This window comes from Balaenoptera ricei, chromosome 2 (assembly GCF_028023285.1).
Source record: "Balaenoptera ricei isolate mBalRic1 chromosome 2, mBalRic1.hap2, whole genome shotgun sequence".
NCBI lineage: Eukaryota > Metazoa > Chordata > Mammalia > Artiodactyla > Balaenopteridae > Balaenoptera > Balaenoptera ricei.
The window spans coordinates 175,158,342-175,173,635 of record NC_082640.1 but is presented as its reverse complement, the minus strand read 5'-3'; the positions used below and the strand labels follow the sequence as shown (position 1 = coordinate 175,173,635).

Sequence of the window (15,294 nt, the reverse complement as noted above, 5' to 3'; positions counted from 1 at the left end):
TGGCAAGCGGGGCCACCCTTCATCGCGGTGCGCAGGCCTCTCACTATCACGGCCCCTCTTGTTGCGGAGCACAGGCTCCAGACGCGCAGGCTCAGTAGTTGTGGCTCACGGGCCCAGTCGCTCCGCGGCATGTGGGATCCTCCCAGACCAGGGCTCGAACCCATGTCCTCCGCATTAGCAGGCAGATTCTCAACCACTGCGCCGCCAGGGAAGCCCTACCACTGTTTTTAATATGAATTATTCGTACCTTTACATAAATTCATTTTTTAATGACGGCTGTGTTTAACAACTGACTTGCGCAAGTCCGGGAGATTCACTAATGTGCTCTCACAAGCCCGTACAGCCCGGCTGCAGCGCGCCACTGGGAGCAGCACATTTCAGGGACGCGCTGAAAAGGAAGAGACGGAAGACTGAGAAGAAGGGGCCAAGGAGGAGGAACGTCAGAGAGAAGAGCAGCTGGTTCGCAGAGCTGACCAGCCTAGCGGATGCCGCTGTGCGCAAACCGTGTTCTCCGGCACAGGCACACAGGGGCCACTTGGGCTGAGTGTGGAGGCTGGAAACTCTGCCCCAGGCTTCTCGCTCCTTCCAGTTTCCCTGCTGGCCCTTCTCCACCGAGTAGAGCAGGAGTGGGCCTGGGGCGGCTAACAGACCCGAGAGCCAGGGGAACCTCTCCATCTGTAAAGGGGGCAGAGGTCTCCGCAGGGCAGAGTGAACAGCATGAAGTCAGGCAGGAGCCTGGAGGGGCGGGGGAGGGGAGGTTCTGGCGGGGGCCGGGCGGCGGGGAGGGAAGGGAGGTCCTGGCAGGACTCAGAAATGTCCTCCCCTTTCCAAGCTCTGGCTTTTGGGCCCAGCCCACTGAGGTCAAGTTCACCGAGTCACGTGGCAAACCGGCCACCTGCTTCCCCACCTCCCCTCCCCGCAGGAGGCCCCAAATAAGCAGGTGGAGAAGAAGCCTCCGGGCCCCTCCGTGTTCCCCACGGGAGAGCAATGGCCCTCAGGAGCCCTTCTGGAAGCCGCACCCTGCCCAGGCCGCTGGGGCCGCCTTGCTCCCGCCGCGGCCGGTCCGCCGCGAGCCTCCGCCCCTTCCTCCGTCTCCAGGTGGCGGCGCGGCGGGGGGGCGAGCTGGAGCGGGAGCCGGCGCGCAGGCCGACCGCGCCACGCCCCCGCCGGTCCCTGGTCCCCGCCGCCGCCGCTCCGCCGTCCTGCCCTCCCGTCCGCCGGCGTCGGGCTCAGTCGGGCCGGACGGAGCCGCGGCCTGGCCTCCGGCACCGGGACCCGAGAGAGGTGAGTGCGCCGGGCGGCTCGCGTGGGGCCTGGACAGCTGGCGGGCGGCGCAGGGGACCACCGACCTTCAGCAAGGCCAGGCCCGCCCCCTCCTGGGACAGAAAATTCAAAATCCAGTCTCGGATAAAGGCCTCCGGGGGGAGTGGAGAGGGGGAAGGGCCGGGAGGGAGGTCCCTGTCATTCCAGGGTCCAAATTGATAGTGCTTTGGGGTCCCGCCTCGCAGAGGGTGTGCCGCAAGGGTGGCGTTTGGGGCGCTGCGGGCCAGAGGAGGCTGCCCTGCCCTGCCCTGCCCAGGGCCCCTGGAGGCAGATCTCCAAGTCCAACACCGTCCAGGTCCCCTGGGGACTTGCCCTGCCCCTGGGTACCTGCAGGCAGGTCCAGGGGAGAGCCCTGGGGGAGGAGTCCCAAGACCCAGTCCCAGGCTGGGCGCTTTCCTGGCTTTCCTGAGGGGGAGGAGGGTAGGGGGAACTCCTATCTACTGAACGCCTGCTGGTGCCTGTCGTTTCTCAGGCTTCGTCTCCTTTAACTGTCTCAGATGATCCCTCCATCCATTCTAGACCTTCAGCAAATGGGCCTTCAGCTCGGAGGTCGCCTCAGGTGGAGGGAGCTGTCTCTGCCCAGACCACTCACACTATAGCTGAGGAGACAGACTGTAATTCAAGAAGTAACTGGGGGGATGTCCGCCTTGCTTCTCCTTCTTGCCCCAAAAGACTAAGCCGACTGAGGGAGCACCTGCCCCCAGCAGTACACCCCTGGACTAGTTAGCAACCCCTACACCCCCGCCATCAGTGCTCAAAGGGCCCCTTCTGTATCCACACACCAGTCACTAGGAGAATTCCCAGGATACTTGCTAGTCCCCTTGCAGGTTTCAGTTGAGAAGCCATCTCCTCCAGGAAGGCTACCCTGACTGCCCTGCTCTTGATCAGGTGCTTTTGTATGTTGAACTCCCACAGTGTGGCTCCTCCTGCCACATCATCCTCCAATCACAGCTGTTATCAGAGTGTTGTAATTGCTGTGTCAATCCCAGTTTTCCCTTCTAAATCAGAGTTTCAAAAACTCAGCCATTCAAGTCCCATTTTATTATATGCATGATGTTTTTCTATGAATATTTTACTTTGGAGACTGGGTTACTGCAGAACCTCTATTCAGGGAATAGAAACTTGAAACTTGCCATCACTATTTTCCGATCTCCCCTGTGCTCCTCAACCGCTTCTTGGGCAGAGTCCATCACTTGTTTTGGTACCTTGGATACAAACCCTGATACCTCAGAATGACCTCTGGGGTCCCCAACTGAAGACAAAGAGGGTCTAAGAACCCACATTCTAAAGAGAGGTCAAGGCCCAAGGCCCCTCCTTCTTCTCCACTCCTCCAGGGCCTGGCTCCCTCAGTGTGTTGGGGACGGGAGGGAGAGGGACAGGAGTTTGTGCCCCATGATGCAGCCCGCCGCCACTGAGGTCCTCTTGCCCTGGCTCATCTCTTCTCACTGTCCAGCCTGCGCTGGCCCTGCTTCCCCCTGTGTGGTTCCTCAGGGGCACAAGGCAGAGCTCCTCAGAGGTTCCCTGCTGGCCAGATCCCTGACACGGGAGCCGTGGCTCCTGCACCGTCTCCTCCATGGCTCCTCGGCTCCCGCCCCCATCGGGCAGCCCTCCTGGGAGCTGTCAGCTCTTTGCTCCTCAGCCACGCAGCCACATAACCCTGTATGACAGCTGGAGGGCGTGTAGGCCACTCGCTGTCCACTGGCTGCCTCCTGTCTCTCTCCAGGTTGCTTTTCTTCCTGTCCAAAAAGGCACACTGAGCCGATTAGCACATCCCTTGCCTAAGCAGACCCTGTCCCCTGGGCTCCTCTCCCTGCAGCAGCACCCCCCCGCCCCCAGCTCTAGGAGAATTCTCCTGCAGAATCTCATAGCCAATCAGTGCTCACCTCAGATCCCAATTCCCACTCCCCCCTCCCCAGTACTGAGTGTGTGTGTGTGTGTGTGTGAGTGTGTGAGTGTGTGTGTGTGTGTTGGGGGTGGGGATTAGAATGGGGAGGTCCTGAAGGAGTGGTCATACCCATCGCTGAGGGACGCTGCCTTCACCTGGACCCCAGTGGTCAACTCCAGGGCAAGAGGAAGAACCCCCAACTCATGGTTCTAGTATACTTAAATACACTTATTTTTAATAGAAATTGTGATCTACTCCCAGGAGTGGAAAATCAGTGCCCCCTGCCACAAAAGGAAGGTAATTAAACAAATAAAAACAAGGAAAACCAAGCTGTGGTATGAAACTTTAATTAGCACCTGTTGCCTGCAGAATATGCCTGAGGCCGGCTCTCTAGGTTACAAAGGGAGATTAGCAAGAATTAAAGTGGTGCTCGAGACATAATGGCACCCACCTGAGATTTTCTCCTTAGTGTGATAAAATGGATTAGAACAGAACTGGACTGGGAATAACAAACTTTATATGGCTAAACTCCTATCAGTCAGCACCTGCTGAGTGCAGAGCACCACACAGAGCCCAGAGCAATAAAGAACAAACCTTCATTTCATCCTGTGATGAAGGGTCACTTCCTCCAGGAAGCCCATCCTGATGCGCCCCTTTGTACAAGCCATACCTCCCACTGTAAGACTTTTTGTGTTTTATTATAATGGCATATTGGCTTCCACCAGGTCTGTCTCACTTCACTATCCAGGTACCCCCCACAGGGCCTGGAGCACAGGTGTTGAATGAACAGATGAATGAATAATGAATGAATAACTAGGCTGACCTCCTTGACTTCGGTCCCACGGGGCTGCTTCCAGTAATGCCTTACCTTCCTCCTCCTCCTCCCTGTCCAAACCCCACACCCTCCATCCTTCAAGGCCCTGCTGAGGGTTCAGCGTCTCCAGGAGGCCTTGTTCAACCCACTGAGCCTGCCCTGAGCTCTCTTGCCCCTGAATAGTCCCTCCCTGGCTGTGCCTATGCCCAGGGGACATTCGGTTCCAGGGTCCAGTGTGTCCCCACACGTCCAGAAGGAAAGCAGTATGGGTGACACCACAGGTACTCAATAACTACCGTGGAGTGACTCAACATAGTGCCTCCTTCAAGGATGCGGCTGTGTTGGGTCTCGGCAGCGGTATTGAGTTCCCTGTTGCTGCTGTAACAAACTACCACAAACTCAGAGGCTTCAGACAACACAAGTTGATTATCTTACAATTCTGGAGGTCAGAAATGGGATTCCTGGCTGAGTTCCTCTATGGAGGGTGTAGGAGAAAATCCATTTCATTGCCCCTTTCACCTTCTAGAAGCCGCCTGCATTTCTTGGCTCAGGGCCAACTTCCATCTTCAAAGCCAACAATGGCTGGTGTCTCTCACCCTACATCATTCTGACGCTCTCCTTCATCTGCCTCCATCTTTCACCCTTGTGATGACATTGGGCCCACCTGGATAGCCCAGGATAATCTCCCCATCTCCAGATCCTTAACTTCATCACAACTGCAAAGTCCCTTTTCCCATGTAAGGCAACATATTTACAGGTTCCAAGGATTAGGACATGCGCATCCTTGACAGAGGCCATTATTCCAGCTACCACAACAGCTGTCCCGTGGTAGTCTGAGGGCACTGTGGCTGGTGGTATATTAACAATAGCTGACATTTACCGAGCACTTACGCTGGGCCAGGAACTGTTGGGAGCACATTACACAACATTCTGTGAGGTAGGTGCCACTCACTTCACAGATGAGGCCCTAAGAGGTTAAACAACTTGGCAAGTGGCAGAGCTGGGGTTTGAACCCCGGCTGTCTGGCTCCAAGGAACATCTCCTAATCTTGAGGCTACACGGCTTCTCTGGCACCATTATACCCCCAGGACACTAGCCAACAGCCCGGGAGCAGGCCAGGCAAGTTCTGAAGCCCAACCCAGAGGGAGAATTTTCGCCAAGATTTTCTGGGTGAGACCCCATATAGGCTACGAATTGTTTGCCAGTCATCTCTCATTTCAGCCCTTTCTTACCATCCTACCACCCACACCCCATCAGAGGCACCTAAGCTTATCCAGGGAAGCTGAAGGGAGCTTCCAAGTGTTCCTTTTAGGGGCTCCAGACAAGTCTGGAAGAGTTCAGGGAACCTGAGCCGGAGGGGCACACATAAGGCTTTCACAGGCACTGGATGAAGAGGGTGTCCTAACATTTAGTGAGCACCCACTAAAGGTGGGCATAGTTGTAAGAGATTTATTCTTATTAACTCATTTAATACAACAACTCTGTGAGGTACTGTTGTTATCCCCATTTCACAGATCAGGAAACTGAGGCACAGAGAGGTCATGTGACTTTCTGAGGTCACACAGCCAGTGCGAAGAGCCACGATTTGATCCATTCTCCATAAGCAAGAGAACCAAGGAAGAGGCTGGTCAACCCCAGCCTGGCCTGGCGCGCCCGACTTTAGTCAGCCAAGCCCTCTTTTGTGCCTTCCCAGCATAACCTACTGTCTTTGCACCTGCTAGGCTGGGCTCCTGCTTTCTGTGTCAGCCAGATTTATATTTCATTCTTACACTGATCTCCATTATCAACCCCATTTTCAAGAAGAAACTGAGCCCCCGAGAGGCTGAGTAACTTGCCAGAGCTCTAACAACCAGAGCACAACAGATATGGGATTTGTACCCAGAGATTCAGATGCTACTGCATCTCCCAACTGCCTCAGCCTGAGAAGCCCAGCCTGAAGTCCTCCTCCAGGAGTCCACAGCCTAGCCAGGAACATGACACAGGTTCCCCAGCTCTCCAGGTGTGTGTGCTCATGCTTCACCTGGACTTGAGCTCAGAGTTTCCTGCCTTTGGGTGTCCACGTTAGTCACACTCTGTCTGAGAGCCCACAGATTATCTGAGTGGGAGCGGAAACATTGTGGCGTTAGTCAGGTCGGTCGTCTGATTAATCAGCTCAGGCCCGAGCCTGCTGGAGTGTGGTTGATGCCAGAAAATATAATTTTCAGAAAAACCAGCTCCTTGTTGCCTGAAACCGTCGTGGGAGTTGTTTGACTCAGCAGTGGCAAGTATTTCTCAAAAAGAAAATTGTCCACCTGAATGAGGAACTAGGAAGCACTCAGTGACAGGAAGTCCAGGACAGGGGAATCTGCAAGAGGAGGCCTGGGGCGAGCGGTGCCAGAGATGAGCTGGCGCTGGAGCCGAGTGAGGAAGTAGGGACTCATTCCATGGTTTGGGGGATAAGGAGAGATTTCCTGTGAGTCTGGCCAGCTGTGCTATTTGGAAGAATGAACCGGAAAAACAGTAGTGTTTTAAAGTAGATAATCTGTATGCCTTGTGAAATATGCACGCATCCTTCCATTAGTGTGAGTTCGCCGTGAAGATGCATCTGGCGACATCCACTTCTGCATCAGTCAGGGTCTCTGCAGGAAGCAGAGGCCGCTCAGGCGCGGTGACTGGGGAGAGGTTAACACAGGGATGGTTTTCAAGGGTGTGGGTAGGGTTAAGGGAACCAACGCAGGATGGTGCAGCACCTCGGGACTAGCATCTCTGGGGAGCTATTACTGGCCCAGGCCTGGAGGAGGAAGCAGGGAGAGAAGAGCAGGAGAGAGATTCCAACAGGAGCAGACAACTCCAGTAAAGAGAGGCAGCCAGCCGGAAGCAACACTGGCTGGGGGATAAATACGCCCCCAGCCCCACTCCCCAGCCATCCTCTGATCCCAGGGAGTGCTTCCCCTTGGCCAAACCCAACAGAAGCCAGAGGGCAAGGGAACCCTGTGATACAGTCAGTAGAGTAGGTGGAGAAGGGCGAAGGGTGGATCTGGGTGGGCCAATAAAAAGTCCTCCACACACTTCTAGCCTGAGGCAACAAGCTCTTCCATCCTTTCCATCAGCTGCCATTTCTGAGCCCCTGCTGTGTGCCTCCTCAGGCTTGACACCGGGAAAATGCAAATGCCAAGACCAAAAACCCACAAGAGACTGGAAAAGAAGAAATGGACATAATTGTCACTTGCGCTGGGTATGGAGAAATTCTGACCACATCTCTGGAGCCCAGCCCAATGTGGGAGAGGATTTCTGTGGGCGAGAAAGACAGTTATTAGTGCAGCATTTCAAATCAGCATTCCATGAGCATGGGCCATAATTTACCATTCTCTAGGTCCCGAAAGGTTCTGGAAAACAATACGTGCTTCATGTTAACTAAATAAGCTGTTTGTTGTTTATATGGCCAATGCCAGATTTTGTTACAAATTCTGCTGGCCCTGCCAAGGACTGGACATCTTGACACCAAGAAACACAGCAAAGTCTAGCCAAAAGGTGACTTTGCAGGCAGGGCAATGAATCTCTTTGCTTCTCCAAATCTAGCATTTTCTTAGGAAGAACATAGCCAGAGATGCCAACGCTCTATTCCACAGGCCAATTCTGGATCTTTAAGGAAGTGGTATAGGTACCATGCTGTTCCGTCCCTAAAAAATGGAGTGTCAGTCAAAATAGAGTTTGTTTTAATTGAAGACTGTTTAGACTGTGGAAGGTTCTAGATATGTTTGGACATCGGTAAACAGAGACTGCGGGCTAGAAAAAGAGAGGCAGGGAGAGAGGAACACCAAGTACTGCCATACGGCCCCAACTCCAGAGGCCACCACCTGATAGGTTACAGTGTGTACGGGCCCACCCTTGGAACTGCAATGTGGCAGCCCTGGCAGGTTTCACTTGGTAATAAACTTTCTACACGGCAGGCACTGTACCCCTGAGAGTCCGCATCCTGGATCTAGCAACTGATGATGGGCTTTAACACCCCACTTCTTTCCGGGAGCGATAGGCTGAGGCAGAACATAATTGCTGCAGGAAGCAGCTTCGTGGCTGGGACTCCATTCAAGTCCTGGCTCAGACACTTAGAACTGAGTTGCCTTAGGCAATTCACTGAACCTCAGTTTCCTGATATGCAAAATGCAGAGAATAAAACTGCAGTAAACATTCAAAAGATAAGAGCCATGTATAAAAGGGTATTTGGAGTGCACAATAATAACAGCTAACATCTGTTGAACCCTAATAAGTGCTGGGTGTTGAACTAAGGGCTTTATTTGATTTAACTCATGCAATCATCTTAACCTCTTTTTTTTAACATCTTTATTGGAGTATAATTGCTTTACAATGGTGTGTTAGTTTCTGCTTTATAACAAAGTGAATCAGCTATACATATATATATATCCCCATATCCCCTCCCTCTTGCGTCTCCCTCCCACCCTCCCTATCCCACCCCTCTAGGTGGACACAAAGCACCGAGCTGATCTCCCTGTGCTATGCGGCTGCTTCCCACTAGCTATATTTCCGTGTCCCCATTTCACACACAAAGAACCCGGCACAGAGAAGTTAAGGGATTTGTCCAAGGTCACCCTACTGGCAGGTAGCAGAGCTGAAATTCAAACTCCGGAATTCAGGCACTCTGGATTTGGTCCAAGCCAAACTCTTAACAACTACTTTCAGTATGGCAACCTTTAAAAAGTATCTGTGCATTTTTATGGCATGAGTATAGTTAATCCAGAAAACTCCATTTGTGAAGGTTTTGCAAGAAGGAGGAATTTCAAAATGAGGACCAGCAGAAGAGGCCGATGCAGCCTCTGAGAAGAGCCTGCTGGGAGGTTGCTGGGCATGTGCCCAACAGGAAAAGCAAAATGCCCTGCCTCCCCCTGCTCCCTCTGCTTCTCCTTCCAGGGTATCTTCTGCCCTTCTGCCCTCCTGCCTGCTGTCCATTTCCTTCCAGAGACTCACCTAGCAGCCACGTCACAAAGTGTGGAGCTTTGAGGCACCGAGAAGAGTCAGCAGAAGGTGAGCCATCAATCTGCCTCTTTACCTTCCTACCTGCACTCCAGCCGCCCTCCAGCCCTAACCCCCGACCGTCTGTCCTGACAACCAGCCACACAAGCTTCTGCAGACTCCTGCAGCGCCCAGTCCGACACTCGCTTCGCAAACAGGAATAGGGCGCCTGGCTCTGAGCCCGGCACTGGACCCGGAATGAGGGTCCTGTAGAGGGGTAGCTGTGGGCCAGTGACCCCAGTGGGCAGTGCAGAGAATGCTGGGAAGGGAGCTCAGGGACCGGGGAGGGGGCTCAGCACAAATTGCCTGGGACAACCAAGAAGGCTTGACAGGGGAGGTGACTTTCACGTCTTAAAACTGCGGCAAGAGTTCTGGAGAAGGGGGCAGGAGGGCTTTTGAGTGGAGAGGGACACAGGAAGTAAGGTGTGCAGACGTGAAAGAGCAGAAGGTGCTGGGGGTAGAGCAAAGGGTGGCTTGGGATAGGATGCAGGTGGTGATGAGGGCTCTGGACTCACCTGCTTGGGTTTGGATCTCCTTGCCTCTACTTATTACCTGTGTGACCTTGGGCAGGTTACTTGACTTCTCTGTGCCTCCTCCCCCCATGTGTAAAATGGGGATAATAATAGTACGCTGAAGATCAAATGAGTTCATGCATTTAAGTGCTTAGAACAGCGCTTGGCACACAGTAAGTACTCAAACACTCAGAGCTGTGACTATCGTTAGTGTTTTTGTCTGTGAGCTTGTGGGGCAGAGGGCCCTAAAGCCTCCTTGCATTCTCAGCAAAACCGTTAGGAGGTCCCCTGTGCTGGTCCTGGCCACCTCTGCTGCAGGCCCACTCAGGCCTTGGAAGGCACCAGAGCAAGGATCCAGGAGACAGCAAACCTAAGTGCAGACCCACCTCACTGCCCGTCGCCCCCTCCCCCCACCCCCGGGCCCGGCGCTGAGGTCCAGCAACGGGGAGAGGCGGAGAGAGGCCCTGACAACAACAGGACACTGCATCTACTGAGTGGCTACCGATGTGCTGGTGCTGGGGACACAGAGGTGAACGGTACAGAAAGGTCGCTTCATGGACTCTCCTTACCTAGGGGTTCTGGATGTGGCTGGAGAAGGACCCTGGTCCTTTTGCAGCCAGGCCCAGAGTGAGCCCACACTGACAGCTCCGGAGCCTGTCCCCGGGACCTGGGAGAGCTGGACCTCCAAGCCGGGTCTGCGCTGCTTTCGGCAGCTCTTCCTGGCCGGCGCCTGGCCTGTGGACTGCGGTCACAGCGAAAGGCAGGGCGCTGACGGGCGGGGCTGGGTGTGCCGGACGCGTACGGGAGGAATGGGGGGAGGGGGGGCGGGAATCGGGGCACATTGTGGCTCCGTGCTCCGAAGAGGAGGAGGGGAGTCTGGCCGGGAACCGGGCCGCCATTGTCCCCAGACCCCCACTCCCCGCCAGCAGCCCGAGGACGCGGTGTCCACCCCGCTCGCCGCGCGCCGGCCGTAGGAGGGACGCGGGCGACGCGCGGGGTGACTGCGGCCGGCGCCCCGGCCTCTCGCCGCGCAGGTACGTGCCCCCCCATCCCCAGGGCCAGTCCTCTTCCTCTCGCCACCGTGGTGGGGTCCCCAGCGCGCGTGCGGGCAGCGGCCGGCCCTGGTCCCCCGCATCCAGCTCCGCGCCTTCCCCCGCGCGGCCCCGCCAGCACGCGGCGAGGGTGCGGGAACCCGGCCCCAGGTGCGCGCGGGGCGGGCGCCCGGAGCGGGCCCCGCAGGTGCGTGCCGGCGGCGGGCAGGCGCCGCAGCGGCGAGGCGGCCGGGCGGGATGTCCCCGCCTGCGGTTGCCGCCGGGTTTAGCAGCCACCCCCTTGGCTGGCTCCGTGGCCACCTGGTAATTACTTCCCTTCCCCCCCCACCCCCCCAAAAAAGTCAGACAGCTAACTCTTCTCCTCGAGCTCGAAGGCACAGGTGATCCAGAGATGCCGTGTGGGCCAGGCTTTCCTTTCCTTGCCCCAAATCTGCACGGTCCCTCTCACACGAAGGGCCGCTCATCAGGCACAGGGCGGGATTACAGGGGCCAGAATAAGACCCCCTGCCACCGAGGGAGGGGAAAGCTTCCGTGATTGGACAGAGGAGCGCCGGGTGGGGTGGCTGGTTGGCAGCCCACTCCCCCCCACCCCCGCCCCGCCTGCAATCAAGCGGGCCCAGGTAATCCTGGAGCTGGAGAACAGAGAACCGCGCGGGAAGGCTCTTTGGGGTTTAGCGGTGGGCCGAGGAGAAAGCGCTGACTTGGAGCCAGAGGCTGTGTGGCTTTGGGCAGGTCACTTGCTGTGGCTGGGCCTCTGTTAAATGGAGATTAATACTGGCCACGCCACTTCACAGAGGGCTTGTGGGACAAGAGATGTGAGAACGGTCTGAAACTCTACAAAGCTGAGATGATATGGTTAGGTTTGGCTTCAACCCCCATGCCCACCAACACACATAAGCTTTCAAAAGAAAGAATGAGGGAAAAGAATTCCTGAGCCTAACAGAGGAAGCACGGCTGGAGCAATGTGGATGCTTTAGACTATATAGATTAGAGTATCTGCACTCGAGAGCCTAGTTCCAGAACCAGATGGCTTGGGTTCAAATCTGGACTCTAACACCTAGAGCTATTACCTTGGGCAAGTCACATACCCTCTTTTAAGCCTCAGTATCACCATCTGTGAAATGGGCATGATAATAGAGTATACCTCCTAGAGCATGAGATCATGCAGGTAAAGATCTTGCCCTAAAAGCCTTGCAGTGCCCCGTAAATATTAATTCTGCGTATTCTTGTTATTACTATTATGTTGCACCCTTCTGGGTACAGGACACACTGTAGGGAAAGAAGACTGGTCTAACAGCAAACAAAGAGTGAAAAACAGAGTTTCATCTTTCCTATCTGGCTGGTCTCAAACAAGATACCTTACCTCTCTGACCCTTAGTATCGCATGGGAAAAATTGAGACTATTACACCCATCTCACACAGTGTGATAAGCCCTCATGTGATTTTGGAGAAAAAAAAAAAACTTTTGTTCCAGTTATCTTTTGTTACATCACAAACCACTTCAAAAGATAGTAGCTTAAAATAGCTCAGCTGTTCTGCTCATGAATCTGCAATTTGGTCAGGGCTTGGTGGGGATAGCTTATCTCTACTTGCAGCATTAGCTGAGATGACCCAGCTGGGGCTGGAGGGTCTTTCTCCAAAATCACACACTCGTGTAGTAAGCCAGTTGACCCTGGCTGGCAGCTGGGGCTGTCGCCCAGGGTCTAAGTTCCTCTCAATGTGGGCCTCTCTGAGGCTTCTTGGGCTTCCTCACAGCATGGCACCTAGGTTTCAAGAGCAACTATCTCAAGAGACAGGAAGTGGGAGCTGCCAGTCTCTTTAGACCTGGACTCAGAAGCTGATACAGTGTGGTTTCCACTTTATTTTATTGGTCAGGTAGTCACAGAGCCCACCTAGATTCAAGGGGAGGGGACTTATACCCCACCTCTCCATGAGAAGATTAGCAGACAATTTCCAACCATCTTGAATCCACTACAACTCGAAAGCCTTTCCTTTTGCTTTTTTTTTTTTTTCTGGGTGCCATGGTAACTAATTAATTAATCTTGGCAGAGGACATAGGTTTTCTCCTAGGAGAAGACCAGCAGAGATACAAATATCCATGACTAGGGCCTTATCGCAGAGCTTGTTTGGTCAGGATCTGTTTCTCTGGGTCTGATTCTGGGCTGAGGGAGCAGGCGTGCTACATGGCAGCTCCTCTAGTGTCTGTTTTCTTGGAACCTCTGAGGCTTCAGTCATCAGCTCTGCCAACCCCATGCCTTTCAAACAAGAGGGAGAAGCCAGAGAGTAATTTGAATTCAGAAAACTAGATTTTAGCAGGTGGCCCAGGCTGAGCGTAATGAGCGTCTCTGTAGCTCTTACTCACTGGAGAAGTCTGTTTCTCAAGAGGGTTGCTGCCCGGGTGTTTGGAGTGATTGCTGTCAGACATTATTCGGTTATTAATTGATGGGTTGGAGCACTCTGGGGCTGGAGGCAGGAGGCTGGTGGGGGTGGCAGGTGGGGAGGGGGGGTTGCCTTGGCAACCTTGGGGCCTGTGGTTCGTGCCGTGGCCTCAGAGCAGGAAGGATGCCCCAGACAGCTCAGACCTTCTCAGACAGACCACAGAGTCTCCAAAGAGATACCAAAGTCTGTCAGGCTTCTGCTGTAATGCATTTTCACACATGGCCACCCACCCACATGCCCTCAGAGTCAACAACCCTCTTCCTGTTGCCTCATCCCATATCCTGACAGCCTCCCCCAGTTTGTTAGCTGCTAACTTCAATTTCAGCCACGCGGGCCTTCCAGGCGGGCTGCAGAAAGCAATGGAGTTTAGATTCATTTACTCATTCAAATGTTCAACACGTTTTTGTTGTGCAGTTTGGGCCAAACCACCTTCTCTCCGACAGAGAACAAAATAGGCCCAGCTCCTCCTTCCTCATGGAGCTTAGTGTCCGGAGGGGGAGATGGGCATTGGCACACAATCATACAATTTTCCATGCACTGCATTGAGAATTATTAAAATACAGTTAATTCAGACCTTGACTTGAATCCCAGCGCTGCCACTTGCCAGCCGGGTGACCCTTGGTCTCTTCGGTGGTAAAGCTGGGATAATAATAATTTCCTTGCAGTATTGCTGTGAGGCCTCATCAAGGCAGCTTATGGAAGCACAGTGCCTTGTACGTTGCGGTAGCTCACAGCATGTAAGCACCCACCCCCGTGCCCTTTTCCAGTGCCATTTGTCATTCGGATCTCACGGGCCACCTTCAGTCTGTATGAAGAGCCCTGGTCCCAGCTCCCTGGCCAGCTTGAGACTTCTGAGCGGTGAGGCCTGTGTGTTTGATCGCTGTGGCTGCCAAGATGGGAAGATGCAAGCAGAGGTCAGAGTGGTACAATGTGAGATGGACTCAGTCTGCCACTGCTGGCTTTGAAGATGGAAGGGGGTCCACAAGCCAAGGAATGACAGAAACGTCTAGAAGCTGGAAAAGGCAGGGAAATGGATTTCCCCCCATACCCTCCAGAAGAAATGGAAGCCTGCTGACACTGATTTTAGCCCAGCGAGACCCACTTTTGACTGCCAGACTGTAAGATAAGAAATGTGTGCTGTCTTAAGCTGCTAAGTTTGTGGTGATTTGTTTCAGCAGCAACAGGAAACTAGTCAAGAGCCCTGCCTGTGGAGTCAAACAGCTCTGCAGTCTCCCTGCTGTGTGACCCTAGGCAAGATGCTGGCGCCCTCTGAGTCTCCGTTGCCTTGCCTACAAAATAGGGTTGAGGTGGGGGTTAAAACAGGAAACATTTGGAAGGCACTCAGCACGTGCTCCCAAAATGGCAATGACTTTGCGCCCTGATCCCAAGTTGCTCCCACCTCTTCTCTGACGCCACGAGGGAGGGCAGCAGTGCCAGGCACTTTGGGAGGTTCTCTGCTGGTCCTCCTCTGGGTTCTTAAAGCCATCCTAATTCACACCTGGCCACTTTGGAACTTGCAACAATCCTCGCCTTGCATCGGCTCCTCTGACAGAGGTGCGTGCTGATGTGTAAGGCCTGGGAAGGCCAAGGCCAGCGTTCAATGCGCAAGTCAGTGAAGGTCCCTGCGGTCAAAACAGCAGACGGCTCATGATAGGCATTTCTTGTATTTGTCAGAGCCCTTTGGGACCCCCCAAGGCCTTTACCCCAACTAGCCCCAAATCAGTAGAGTACCCGTGGGGAATACAGTAGGACACCATAACAAACGTCCTACCAAGTTGGCCTGCCCATCCTTCACCCTCTCTAGGGAGACTCAGATGGTGGGGCAGGACCTTCTAGCCCGAGGGAGTGGTGTCATCACCGGCACCGCCGCCACCATCCTAGTTCATCCTAGTTTCTAGTCCTTCCTTCCTGTTTTAGATTAAAGAAAAAAACCTTAGCACCAAAGTAGAGCACAGTAAGGGTGCTCTTTTCTCTTCCTGAGTGGGCATTTCACAGAGGACCTGGGCTAGCCGATTCAATGTCAGCTTCATCTCTCCATCTGCAGTTCCAAAGGCCCAATAGGAAGGGAGGTGGAGGGGGTCCCTGGCCCTGGGGAAAGGGGGGGACACAGTGCCATCAAGTGGTTCCCACAGGTATCGATGCTGATGATGTAGACAGCCTGTGTGTGTGAGCCCTGTTAGGCTGGGCCGCCCTGTACAGAGAACCAGGGGTGTGCTCTTTGGTCGGTGTGTCCTGGGGGTAGCCGGGCATTCACCACTGAAC

At 54.3% G+C, this 15,294-nt stretch overlaps 1 protein-coding gene across 5 annotated transcripts in view; it reads left to right on the top strand.

The window, feature by feature from the left end:
* Positions 1 to 915: 915 nt before the first annotated feature.
* GPR68 (G protein-coupled receptor 68) overlaps positions 916 to 15,294 on the top strand; it is a 28,875-nt gene continuing 14,496 nt past the window's right edge. For 2 of the 5 annotated variants that reach the window (XM_059914828.1, XM_059914829.1), the window contains exons 1-2: positions 916 to 1,284; positions 8,928 to 9,041. The gene's annotated coding sequence lies outside the window, so the exon portion shown is untranslated. Of the gene's footprint in view, positions 1,285 to 8,927; positions 9,042 to 10,416; positions 10,576 to 13,799; positions 14,824 to 15,294 lie in introns of those variants that run through there. The other 3 variants (XR_009500983.1, XM_059914830.1, XM_059914831.1) reach the window with 3 other exon arrangements.